The sequence below is a fragment of the Nothobranchius furzeri genome, chromosome 6 (genome assembly GCF_043380555.1).
Source record: "Nothobranchius furzeri strain GRZ-AD chromosome 6, NfurGRZ-RIMD1, whole genome shotgun sequence".
Lineage (NCBI taxonomy): Eukaryota > Metazoa > Chordata > Actinopteri > Cyprinodontiformes > Nothobranchiidae > Nothobranchius > Nothobranchius furzeri.
The window spans coordinates 80,735,960-80,748,496 of record NC_091746.1 but is presented as its reverse complement, the minus strand read 5'-3'; the positions used below and the strand labels follow the sequence as shown (position 1 = coordinate 80,748,496).

Sequence of the window (12,537 nt, the reverse complement as noted above, 5' to 3'; positions counted from 1 at the left end):
AGCACACAAACACCAAATGGTGAGTTCTCTAACCTCCAACAGAAAAAAACAACTTAAAGAAAAGGGAGGGAAAAACCCTGAGTCACTTGGCTTCCTGTCTGAGAAAAGGAAGGGGGTGGAGGCAGTTTCTTCTCTGTCAGACAGTTGAGAGCCGTGCAATATTTAACAAAGTTCACAGGGGTGGAGTCCTGTTTTCTACACAGAATCCACTCCATTGCTTCAGAGCAGCCATCATAGTGTGCACTATTGTGTACGGCTGAGGGAAGAAGAAAAAGAGGGAGCTGAGGGGGGGGGGGGAAGAAACCCTGACTCTTTGTGTGAGAACTCGGCAAGAAGATGATCCTGCGACTTTTAGTTTTTTTATTCTGACTTTGTCACCGGACTCTTGTCTCCCAGCTGAAGCCAGGCTTGCTGTTCCTCTCGTGGCAAAGCTGCGTCTCACCAGAGGGACTTATGAGAGCACTTCTCCGGCCGGTGAAACAGCGACACCCGGGCTTCTCCTGATGATGAGAGCCAACGTCAGGCTGGTTTCCATGAATATTGATGTGGAGGATAGACCGTTTCATAGAACAGAAGGAGGCAAGATGGCTGCCCTTTAGGATTTGTTAAAGAGGCGATCCGGTCGGTTTGTTGGAATTTCTACAAAGTGGAGGGACATAAAAAGGTGAGAATGTGCTTAGTGTGTTAATCCTCTGTTGACCTTTTCCCCTATAACCTTGAGAAGAATTGTGTGTTTTAATCAGGTGAGGCATAGTAGAAATCCCCCTCCACCACCACCGTTAAAAAAGGCAAGAGACAACATAATAAAGAAGGGATAATAGATGAAGCTAGTCCAACATGGCTGACAGCAGGAATTGAAAGACGCTGCCTGTGTTTTCTCATGAGTGCTGTGTTCACTCAAGATTCGTGCTGCTTTTAAACGCATCATAGAAAATGGTTGTTCATTAGTTTTTCTTCAGGCGTCGTTTAAAGGTCTCTGCGGTGCTCCGCCTCAGCGTTGCAACTTCTCTTTGTTATCAGGCACATTTTTAAACATGTAGGAGTTTTAGATGTATATCAAGTTTTGTAATGCTTGACACATTTTAACCTTTATGTGCAATTAACAGCAATTATAGGACACTAATATTTTGTATTTGTTCAGTTACAGATGTTAGTGTGTTCTAATGCCTCTTATTTTCCTCATGTGTGTCTTCAGTATTTTATCTGGCAGAGTAAAAGTCCAACCTGGACGTGTCTGCACAACACTACAACGAAAATAGCTTCTGGCTTAGTGTATCTCTGTGGATCAGCTCTCGTTGCTTTCGCCACTAAATGACTCAAACACAAAGGCAAATTCCCAAAGACGTCAAACAAGGAAATCCGAAGCAGACGGGAAAGGTCAGAAGGTTCTGAGAGGAACTAAGCACAACCCTTCAACCAAAATGTACATTTTATTTTCAGTTTTTACTTTCAACTAAAATATAAATGGCTTCAAGAGGGGGGTAAAAAAAAGTGTTGTCTCAAAAAGTGAAATTCTTTTAAATATAGAATATTTATTTATGAATTTTGCAAGTGGACAGAAAACAAGTTGTGTTCTCGGAAAAGAGAGCTACAGAAAAATTAATTATTGATTAATAAAATTGGAACACTAAAGTGACTTTCTGAACAGTAAAAATTACTAAGATAAATAGGTATCAAATTTACAAATAAAGCAATTAAAATGGCGACCAAAAAATACAGTTTTTTTTTTAATTTCATAAAGAGCTAATTACTCTGTGATTTACATCTGAATGGTGCATTTGAAAGTGGCAGAGCTCCCTCTGGGTTTGTGTATTCGACTAACTACAGTTGTAATTTCGCTAGAGTTTGGCCTCAGGTCAAAAAGTCAAATAAAACACATCTATGGTAATGACCAACCTTTATAACAGTGAAGCTGTCTGCAGGAGTCTCAGAGGCCTCAACAGTGTTCAGAAACCTTCAGCTATCACAGAGGATATGTGACACTGGAGGTAGATGGATGGACGGTGGGGGCTTTTAAAGAGGAGAAATAATTTCAGCTGCTAGTCATGTGACTACAGACACCAGGATGTAAGGCGAGCAACTAACTGAGCTTGGTGCTGCGCTCTTCCTCGTGTTCATCTATCCATCATGAATCCTCTACTCCTTTTTGATGTGTAAAATGCTTGTTTCTCCCAAACTCAATGCAGAAAGTCTCCATGTTTAAGGAGAAAATCCAACTTTAGCAACAATTCTTTGACAGTGAGCCAACCTTTGTGTGGCATTTGCTTTTTGTGAAAACCTGTTCTTGTTTTGGTCTCACAAACATGGCCGCTGACTGTGGAGTGTCAACACGAGGGCATTCTCTGCAGTAGTCAAGTTTGTTGTGACTCGGTGAGTTAAGGAGATCCTTGGTCTGGTATGTGTACCTACTTGTATTTATAGCAGCCCCTTGCTAAGCTGAGATGTTGCAGCTGATGTTCCTTGGAAGAGTTATTTAAAAGCTGAATGAACTGCATTGTTTAGCTGGACCAGATCAAATAAACCACTGCATAGTGAGAAAAAAACTTCAAACTGAAAGGTTACAGTATCTCTTTGCACTGAACTGCAAAGTGTGCATCCTGGACTATTAAAAAATATACTCGAGATTCTATAAAAGGATGTTTTTATGGGTCTTTATGAGGCTGACATCAGTCGCTGCAAAGGCAGTAGCTGCAAAGGCAGTAGCATTGACGGGGTTACTGGGTGCAGAGTGGGGGAAGGGCAGCATAAATCAATCACAGACACAGAGCTGCTCTCATCTATCCGCACCTACAGATAAAGCCGCGGGGTTGGGTTGCTCCTCGGTCGTGGCCGTAAGCCCCCTAAGTCAGACCCGGGGCAAAGACAATATCACCTTTAGGAAGAATGTCCAGTTGCCATAGCGTTCTACAACAATGCTTGTCCACTCACAATGCCCAAGCCCTTACCCAAGCCTTCACCTCTGACCCAACTCTGTCCAGCCCAAGTATCATTTTTCCACCTAGGGGCTGTTGCACGGACGACACAGAAACAAGCCCAGTGGTGGGTTAGACATTTTAGATTGCACTACGTTTAGTTTGCTAGACAAAATGGCGAGATACTCAGAGTTGTATTGATTTCTGCTATATTGATTTCCTTGTCTGCTGGTGGGGGTTTGTTTTCTGTGGGGATCAAGGAAAAAGCAGGAAACCACAGTCTAGTGGAAAAAGAAGTCCCATTTGTACACATACCTGAAGGCTGCACAGCTGTTTTTAATAAATCACATTTTTATACCTCCTTTATGCACTTCTAAAACCTTTCGAATGTACCAAAACATCCAAATCACATCACATCAATAGAGAGCCAAACACTTAAATGAATTTCTTTTAACAGAAGCCAAATCACAGAATATCTCAAGTAAAAAAAATAAATCACCAAACTGGATCCAGGTCTTCAGTAGAACCACTGACCCAGTTCAGCCCAACATGTCCATGCCTGTGATGTAATTGTGGCACACAACAGGTTTATTGGTCAACTGTGAATCATTACTAATGCTTTTACAAGGTAGAAGTTGTTATTGAAGTACACAATAAGTGCCAGTTGTCAGTTGTAGCTTTCCTTGCTCCAAGATGCTGTTAGCCAAGCGTATAGACTGAGAATGATAAGGGCCTGTCTGAGACGCGCAGGGCTTGGGGGGAGTCGTACTGGCCCCGTGAGCATGTATCGATGTCAGGGTTTACCTCAGGAGTGAGAGAGTGAGGGCAGCGACTGAAAAGCTTCCTCCACGTGAGGATTCGCACGTGGCTTTTCTGTTTACAAACAGTGCCCTGGCATTCCGCGGAGAGACGGGTGAGATGTTGCGTAACGGCTATAAAGCGAATAGCATCTCTTCCTGCCAAGCTGCTCCTCCGCCGGGACGATTTTACTCGACTACTAGTCGTGCTACTTGAAGCCTAAAATCTCAAAAGGAATAAAGACGCACAGTCACAAAGCACACAAACGTGGCAAGACTAAGCATAGATCTTTTTTTTTTTTGTATTACTGTCGATAAAGGTCTTATTATCAGTGTCGGGTTAGGAAATTCAAATACCAGCTGCAACATAAGATAAAGGTACTTTGACGTTTAACCTCAGTGTCCACATAACACGTTTTGAAAAGTGAAAAACTAAAAAATACACAGGGATCTGTAAAGAAAGAAGCTTGACTCGACTGTCGATTTTCCCTGCTCTGTATTGCACTTTAGAGGTAATGTGACCTCACAGATTTACTTGTTGTAAGAATAGTTTCCCAGAGCCAAGTGAGGTGACAGTTGGACTCTAAATACGTATAGACCAACACGTTTTGTGTAAAAAAAAAAAAATCCCTTTCAGTAAAAGGCAGAGGAAGCATCACCCCGCAGAAAATAAATAGTTTGCATTAATAATACTTTAGCTTGTCAACATGGAATTTCTTGTCTAAACAAAACACTCTACCTGCTTCAATGTCCAACACAACCATTTTCAAAGGCAATGACCCAGCCATGATTTTCAGTTTGGTCCATAAAGGTCTAATGTGGTCTGAGTACATGGTTGTGCTTAAAATGGTTGTCGAATATGAACTGTAGGAGCTGTCTCTGAAAAGGTTGGGCCCCATAGGGTCCCGTCTCTACATAGGGACAGCTGGTTTGACTTGTTCTTTAGAGGCACAACCTTCTGCATGCCTTGAATAATCACACCACTAAACACCACATAGGCTTCAAAAGCAGAATGTACAAGTGAAGCAGCTGTTGAGTTCAGAATCAGTGTGTATTCTATAGGGTTTGTGATCTTATTTTAGCTCTTGATGAACAGAAGCTTTTGAATTAGGGAAACACTTAGAGAAACATAATTATAGTTCCATGTTGTCGTTCTTTTTTAATACACTAAAACAGTTTTGTTACCTGTTGTTGACGCTACGTTTCGCCGACAACATGGAATTAGAAATAACTCACAGCAAGAACACACCTAACATAATTATAAAATGTTTATTAATTAAATTTTGGACATTTTAAGTGATGTAGCATCTTTTTTAGCATCTCTTAGGCTTAAAGCTGCTATCTCACTGAGTTCCAACTGTCAGCTAGTCAAACAGCAGTTTCCAAAGTTCTCAAAATGTTTGTAGGGTTTTTCAATTACCTTGAGTTGCTTTCATGAAGCTGTAATTATAAAAATGCTTCTCAAAATAGTCCAAACCTGATGCCCGTTTTGACTCTTTCCCTGTTTAGTTTCTAAATATCAGATGGAGAAAAACGTGAAAAAACTTCGACGAGAAAGTTTGAACGGAAGTTCCACAACTTTTCAAGCGGTGCTCGCTGCAGAGCCACAAAGGCGGAGCTGCACCAGAGTCAGCTCCGCCCATTCCATCAGAGTCCGTCCAATTCCTTCCAGTTGTCGGACTTGATAGCATTCTGAAACCAAAGAGGGTGTTATAGCTAATATCATCTAAAATGCAAGATGGAGGACGGAGTTGAGAAGTTAATTGAACAGTTTTTGTAAAGGTTCCATATAATAAAAAAATCTAACTTTTGGAACTTTTTACCATGTTATATTGTCATTTCCTCATAAGAAACACGCCAAAGCCATTTTTGGCCTCATTCATGCATTTACCTCCCATCTCGGCTTCAATCTGGTCTCCTCCCCCGAAGCCGGTCTGGTCTTGGTTCTCAAATCTGGATATTCTGTGAATTTTCTGACAAATTATTTCTGAAATGACTTCTAGTGAGACACCGCCGGAAAAACCATACATCCCGTCTACAAAGACACACTGGATGGCACAATTACATGTAACACCACTCGCTTTTTTATCAGATGTGGTGGTGTAGTGGTTATGATTTCCCTCTTTCCTATTCACTCTCTCTCTTTCTTAACATTTTTTCTTTTAAATCGCAATAGCTTATTTTTGCTCATTTTAAATATATTTTTAAACATTTTCTAAATGCTTTTTTATAGTTTTAAATTTTTTTTATTTTTTGTTTTTGTGAAGCGCCTCGTGATTTTTATCTTGAGAGGCGCTATAGAAATGATACTTTCTTCTTCTTCTTCTTATGGAGGCAGGTTGACATGCAGTTTTGCGCAGGTTCGCTTCCCAGTAGCGGAAGTATTTGGTAGTTTAAAACCCTTTTTCCTCTTTTCTAGCTACACTTGCCACTACTATGTTTACAACAATTTATTGGTATACCGTTTACAATATAATGACTAATGTGTTTTTATTTATTTATTTATTGGTTTATTTAGCCAGTGCGAGTCCATTTGTGAGCAGAGTTTCAACTAAAATGCTGTTTAGGAACGACCAAATTCAAAGAACTTTTAGAGACATAAATATTTTGCAGAAAATAAACATTACAACTAATATATAAACAAATTAAATGTTTCAGCTGGTTAAATAGATTGCTACCTACCCCACCGAGAGTCGAACCAGCATCAGCTGAGGGGAAGTAAACCTCAAGGCAGACGATCTTGCCACTGGACTACCAGAATCCACAAAACAATAAGCCTTAAATGCTGTATAGGACGCTTTTGTTAGAGCGGCTGTGGGCAGATGTTTGCTAAAAGAAAACTTTTCGCTTCGGGATATATTCAGGCTTTGTCATGTAGCAAGTTATATTTATCTTGTTTAATTGGAGCATAGAACATAGCATTAACAGTTGTAAACTAGTAACAGCCGTAATTCATGTGGGTCAGGTTGGTTTGCGATAAAGTTGAAAAACAAAAACAGAAGAAGTCAGTGGGCTAGGCTGAGTTTGCGTGAATGGGCGGGGCTGACTCTGGTGCAGCTCCGCCTTCTGGTGCAGCTCCACCTTTGTGGTCCTGCAGCGAGCACCCTCTCCAACTTGTAGAGTTGTTTGCACTTAAAACACATCAGCCTGGTGAGATATTGGCTTAAATAATACCGGTCAAAAATATCCTTCACTCTGAGGATTTGTGATGTTTTGTTAAATGAGAACCACGTGCTCCCCCCACTCAGTGGAGGGAAAGACGAGGAGCTTATAGCAGCAGCAGTTTAGTCAAACAACCATATTTATGTCGTACCTTAGACATTCTGAGTTTTTTGGCAACACATTGAAAGAAAAGTAACATAAAACGTATTTAGGTTTGATTTGTCATACCTTTTGGAAACAACAAGAGAAGAAGTGTTCACCATAAGCCAACATTTGTCAATGTGGAACATCTAGTGAAAATTGATGAGGGGTGAGGGGTCATATGAGGCTATATTATATTGCGTATCGCAGTTTATTTAACAACTCCGTACCAGTTGCACTTTGAAACCTGCATCAAGTTTAAATGTCCTGTGAGGCACAAGGGAAAATATTGGTTTCTGTTATGTTGAACTCATGCATAAAGCACATGTGCACCTCTTAGGAAAGCAAACCATTCTTACTGGGCTAATGTTTATACCAGATGGGCTTTGAAGAACCCATAAGTTGGTTGCCATGGCTACCGTGCAACTCGGAAAGAAATTGACTTTGCTCCATGCACATTTAATCACATTGGTCAGATATAGATTGACTGCTGCATAGACAAAGGGTTTGATGGGGAAAAGAGGCAGTTTGAATGGGAACGCTAAGCACTGCAAGTGGTCGGGGTCAGGTCAGTGGGTTGGTATGCTCAGGAGCTCATTTCTTAAGTCACCATGTGATGCAGCTTGAAGGCGTAAAGCAGGTTTAGACTATGTGTGAGCTTTGCTCAGGCAGCTTCCAAGCAAAGGTATGCTACATTTTCTGATTGTGTTGATGAAACAGGAAAAGAAAATCAAAGGCTCACAGGATTTGAGCTAATGTTCAACTGCTGTCTACTATCAGCTCTGGCCTGTTCTTGGAAATGCGCAATGCTCACATGAATATCAGCGCAGCGGCAATGTTTTACTAAAACTGTTCACTTAGTTTTACTTCCCTTGGAGAAATAGCCGGAAATTTAGCAAGTTTACCTGCAACATAAAACTCTTTCAAATGAGAAATTGTCTTAATAAACAAACGGAAGAATATAAACAAAATGTCTTGCTGTATTAAGAATGTAAGCTGGATTTAGATGCTGAGCAAATCAGAGTGGCCTAAGACGAAGCAGCGCATACTCACAGGAACTGTTGTGTACAAGTTTGTGTAGTTTTCCTGGAATACCGGTAAAACAAGTTGTATCACGGTTGTACAGAGGCGGGGTTTATCCACTACCAAGGAAATGTTACTCATGCCACTTATGGAGAGTTGCTGTTTGAGTCACTGGTTACTTCATACATTCACCCCCATTATTCATATCCGTTTCTGATTTGGGTCAAATGTTGACTACGATCTTAAAAGGGGTTAGTTATTATTTTTTACAAAGTTTCAGAATTAGTCACATGGCAATTGCACAGAAAACAATGTTTCTTAACTACTGCTTTTTAGACTAAATAAAAGGTTATTGTGCTTCTTTTAAAGAATTGTTTATAAGAAACTTCTGTAGTAAGTAATGAAATACTATTTAAGTCATGCCAATTATTGTGTTAGTTTCCAGTTCCTTTTCTCTTCCCTGTTTTTGTTGGTATTACCTCCAACTACAAGAATGCAAAAGGCGAGTGATGGGTTGTTTTTTGTGTTTCTGTTAGCAAAAAGTCTCATAAACCACAGGACAGGTGAAAAAAACAGCAACAAAGTAATTATTGGATGAGTGCCTATAACTTTTGGAGTCACCTTAAGACTCGTAAGAAATTTCCTTAAAGAGCAAGTCAGCCCTACCAGATTCTTACTCAACTCTCACTTCTTGTTTGAAAAATGCAACAAATGCTGTTGCCTGGCAGACCGAGGGGGCGGAGCTGCTAACAAACACACACACACACAGGCATTGTGACATCATAATCTACCTGTTTACATCATAGCATACCTCTTAGCCAATAGCGGTGGCAGATTTAAATTAAAATACAGTGCAGAGTTTTTACCTGACAACGGCACAACACTGCCAGTTTTAGGCAGAATGTTTAAATTTTAACTAAGATGCACTGAAGTGCCAAATTATTGACGGCACGTGTCTGCAGCACGATTAGACACTCGTTTCTTTAGTTTATCAGCAAAAAAAAAGGTTATTTGGGGGTGACTTGCTCTTTAAAGAGCAAGTCACCCCTACCAGATTCTTACTCAACTCTCACTTCTTGTTTGAAAAATGCAACAAATGCTGTTGCCTAGCAGACTGAGAAGGAGGAGCCGCTAACAAACACACACACACACACACACACTCACAGGCTCACAATGACATTGTGACATCATATGGTACCAGCTAACATACTAGGGTACCTCTTAGCCAATAACGATGGCAGATTTAAATTCAAATGCGGTGCAGAGTTTTTACCTGACAACGGCACAACACTGACAGTTTTAGGCTGAAAATGAAAATTTTAAATAAAATGCACTAAATTGCAAAACTATTGACTACACATGTCTGCAGCACGATTAGACACACATTTATATGGTTTATCAGAAAAAATAAGTTCATTTGGGGGTGACTTGGTCTTTAAATGTCTCAGAAGTGGTTATTTTAATATTGACCATCAATCATCAGTCACATCATTGTTAGTGTTAGTGGTTTATTAGTTTGGTGAATGATTCTCAACTTAATATTGCGTCAGGTACCTGAGAGTTAGTTTATAAGTGTGTGTGTGTGTGTGTGTGTGTGTGTGTGTGTGTGTGTGTGTGTGTGTGTGTGTGACTAAAAAAAAACATTTTTTGTTGGTTCAGAACCCTAAGAAATATAGCTGAAACGGTTGCAACATGTAAGTGGTCATAAACAGCTGGTGGTGGATGCACATCTGTGGCCGTAATCGCAACCCCCCGGCTCTCTGATAACTTTGTGGTTGTACACCAGCTCCCCACCGCCGTAGATCACTGTAAAAATGTGGCTACCCTTGGTGCAACGCATTCCTCTGATAAGACATCATGACACTTCTATTGTGGAATTCTTTAAAGTCTTTCTTGTCAGGTTTCTGCAGTCACGTATAGATTCAAGAGCCTGTTTGTTTGTCAAGAAAGACTCGTTCAAAAAGGAGCTGATATCCAAAAAAAAATACATTTATATATATATATAAAATGCTTCGACACCAATGTTGTCTTTATCAGTTTCATACCTCGTATCCTGTTCAAGGTGGAACGAAAACAAAGAGTTCATGCTTCACGAGTAACTCTTGTAGAGTTCATGAAACTAAATCACAAGACAAGAAATAAAATGGGTCACTTTTTCTATTCCAAATTATTTATAATTAGAAATTTAGTCAAAATGCAACCACAGAAGTTAACGTCACAAAGAGCTGAGTGAGTACAAAGATGGTAATGGGAGCCTCCTCGTGTTGTCCACATCTGTCTTACATTACACATCAGGAACAATGTCAATTGTACAGATTCTTTCGTCGTATGGAGGGGGAGGAGGCCCTCTGGGGAAGAAATTACAAACAGAAGTCTGTGTGTCCTCTTTGTCTCTGCAATACTCTGTTGCTTCTGTCATCAAAGTAAAACCACCAAGATGCTAAAAAGGGTTCATCTTTACTCGCATATTGTGGAAATTTGTAACCGACGTATAAATTAAATTTGTGAAAACAGTAATGTTTTAGTGTAGGAAGAGGGTGCAAGCTGTTAAGAGTTCAGGTTTTGTGGAAGTTATTGCTAACTGTATTGCTGCCCTAGTTTTGGTCAACGATTGGAGCAGATGGGGGTGGTGTGAGGGAAGAACATGAAGGACAAGCAGGGTTGTTGCTCCTGACTGATGTGACGCCACCTTCATTATGTCAGTTTAGTGTTTAAGCTACATACAGCATTAACAGATAACTCCTCTGCTCTAAAACCACTAAACCTGAGGTTGTGCAATGCAGTCAACCCCCCACCCCTATGCTGCAAGCTTTGCAGCAACCTCTGTTGTTATTAATGGAAGCAGCATGTGTCGCGTGAGGAACCCTGAATGTCAAGCCTCTGAATTCCAGGTAATGACCTTCACATGGGCCTGCTTCTGAGCAACAGACATGTAAAAGACTGTCATTGCAATAAGGAAAGCTTCAGCTTAAGATTTTCCTGAGGAGGAACATTTATGTTGGCTAATATTAGCACATATGGTGGGTGGACCTGACCAAAAACACTACATGTTGATTTATGTTTTTAAATGTACAACGCCAAATCTGCAAAACAATCTAGCTTAAAACATATTTTTCATTTACAATAGCTATAAATATATTGTGGAGAAATAAAAATATTAATGAATTGGTTCTCTGAAAACCTCAGCCAATAAGACAGCTCAGACCGAAAGCCACCATTAGACCATTTGGTTATCTTTCTCACTGAACCACCGCACTTCCCTGGGTTCTCTACTCTTGCGTTAGCGCATTTTACAGAACATCAAAGCTGAGAGAGGTAGTAGTAGTAGGAGAAACAGCCGGCTGCTACCACTTCAACTTTAAGACAAACTACTAGAGTCCCAAAAAGAGAAACACCAGTGGAAGTCACGGAAAACTGCTACTGTTTTGTGCTCTCTCGTTTAATCTGGCAATGTGGGTTCCAGTATTTGGCGGACGTGGCCCGGGGATGATGGCCAATGGGAGGGTGAGAGTTCTGTGATCGTGTTTGCATTCAGCAGCTAGCTTGTTTTGCTGATTTACCATTGCTAGATTTTAGTTTTCTTGAGAAGAAACATTTATATTTGCTAGTTGTCGCACATAGTGGGTGAACCCAACCAAAAACACTACTCATTAACCACACCATGCTGGCAAATCAGCGTAATACTGCCGCCACGGTGTGTCTTTTGAAAGCGCCGTGGCCGCAAGGCAATACGGCAGTTTTGCTGCTTTCATGTTGCCTTACTTGGTAGTGATATTGCCACAATGCTGGACTTGTGAATGATAATTACGCCTTGGCGCAACAGAGGGTGGTGTCATCATCACGTGGAATGTCTGCTGAGCCCCAATTGGCAACTAAATTGAAAATGAAAATAAACACAGGCAGTAAGTTTCACTTTAGTAAACAGAATCAGCTGAGATGATAAACTGGAGCGATGCAGGGCTCCTCTCCAGTAGAGCTGGAGCTTAGATCACCACACAGTTCCCACGGACTTTGTAGGATAGGCAAGTTGTGTCCGAGCTAAAAGGAAGTCCATGACAGCACAGAGACCACCCCTTTGTGAAAATCACGATAGCGCCACATTACCGCCACAGTCTGGCTACTTAACGACCAAAGGCTCCCTGGTGCAACCTCGGCTGTGCGGCAAATTGGCTGCATTGTTTTATGAAAAAGGCTTTTGAATTGTCTTTAGTGAGTAGGTGTTTTGTAATGACACATTATTTCTGCGCTTCTAAGCATCAGATTGTGTTGAATAGTAAAGTCACAGTTGGTTATTTTGTCTAAAGTAATAAACTGCATCTCTTTCTAAAATTCAGTTAGAAAAATCTCGTCTTACTAGAAAAAAGAAGTTGAGCTTTACAGAGATTTTTGGTTACATGAATTTGATATGAGAAATGGCGAATTGATAGAGATCAGACAAAAGTGTTTGACTTTGTCTTTTTATTCTTTTCCCAGACAGCCCTCTAAGGCTTAACTGTTGCGTA

The 12,537-nt window shown here is 40.5% G+C and overlaps 1 protein-coding gene across 1 annotated transcript in view; it reads left to right on the top strand.

The window, feature by feature from the left end:
• The first annotated feature begins 524 nt into the window (after positions 1-524).
• Positions 525-12,537, top strand: part of tet2 (tet methylcytosine dioxygenase 2) — a 30,559-nt gene continuing 18,546 nt past the window's right edge. The window contains exon 1 of the mRNA XM_015943720.3: positions 525-664. The gene's annotated coding sequence lies outside the window, so the exon portion shown is untranslated. The remainder of the gene's footprint in view (positions 665-12,537) is intronic.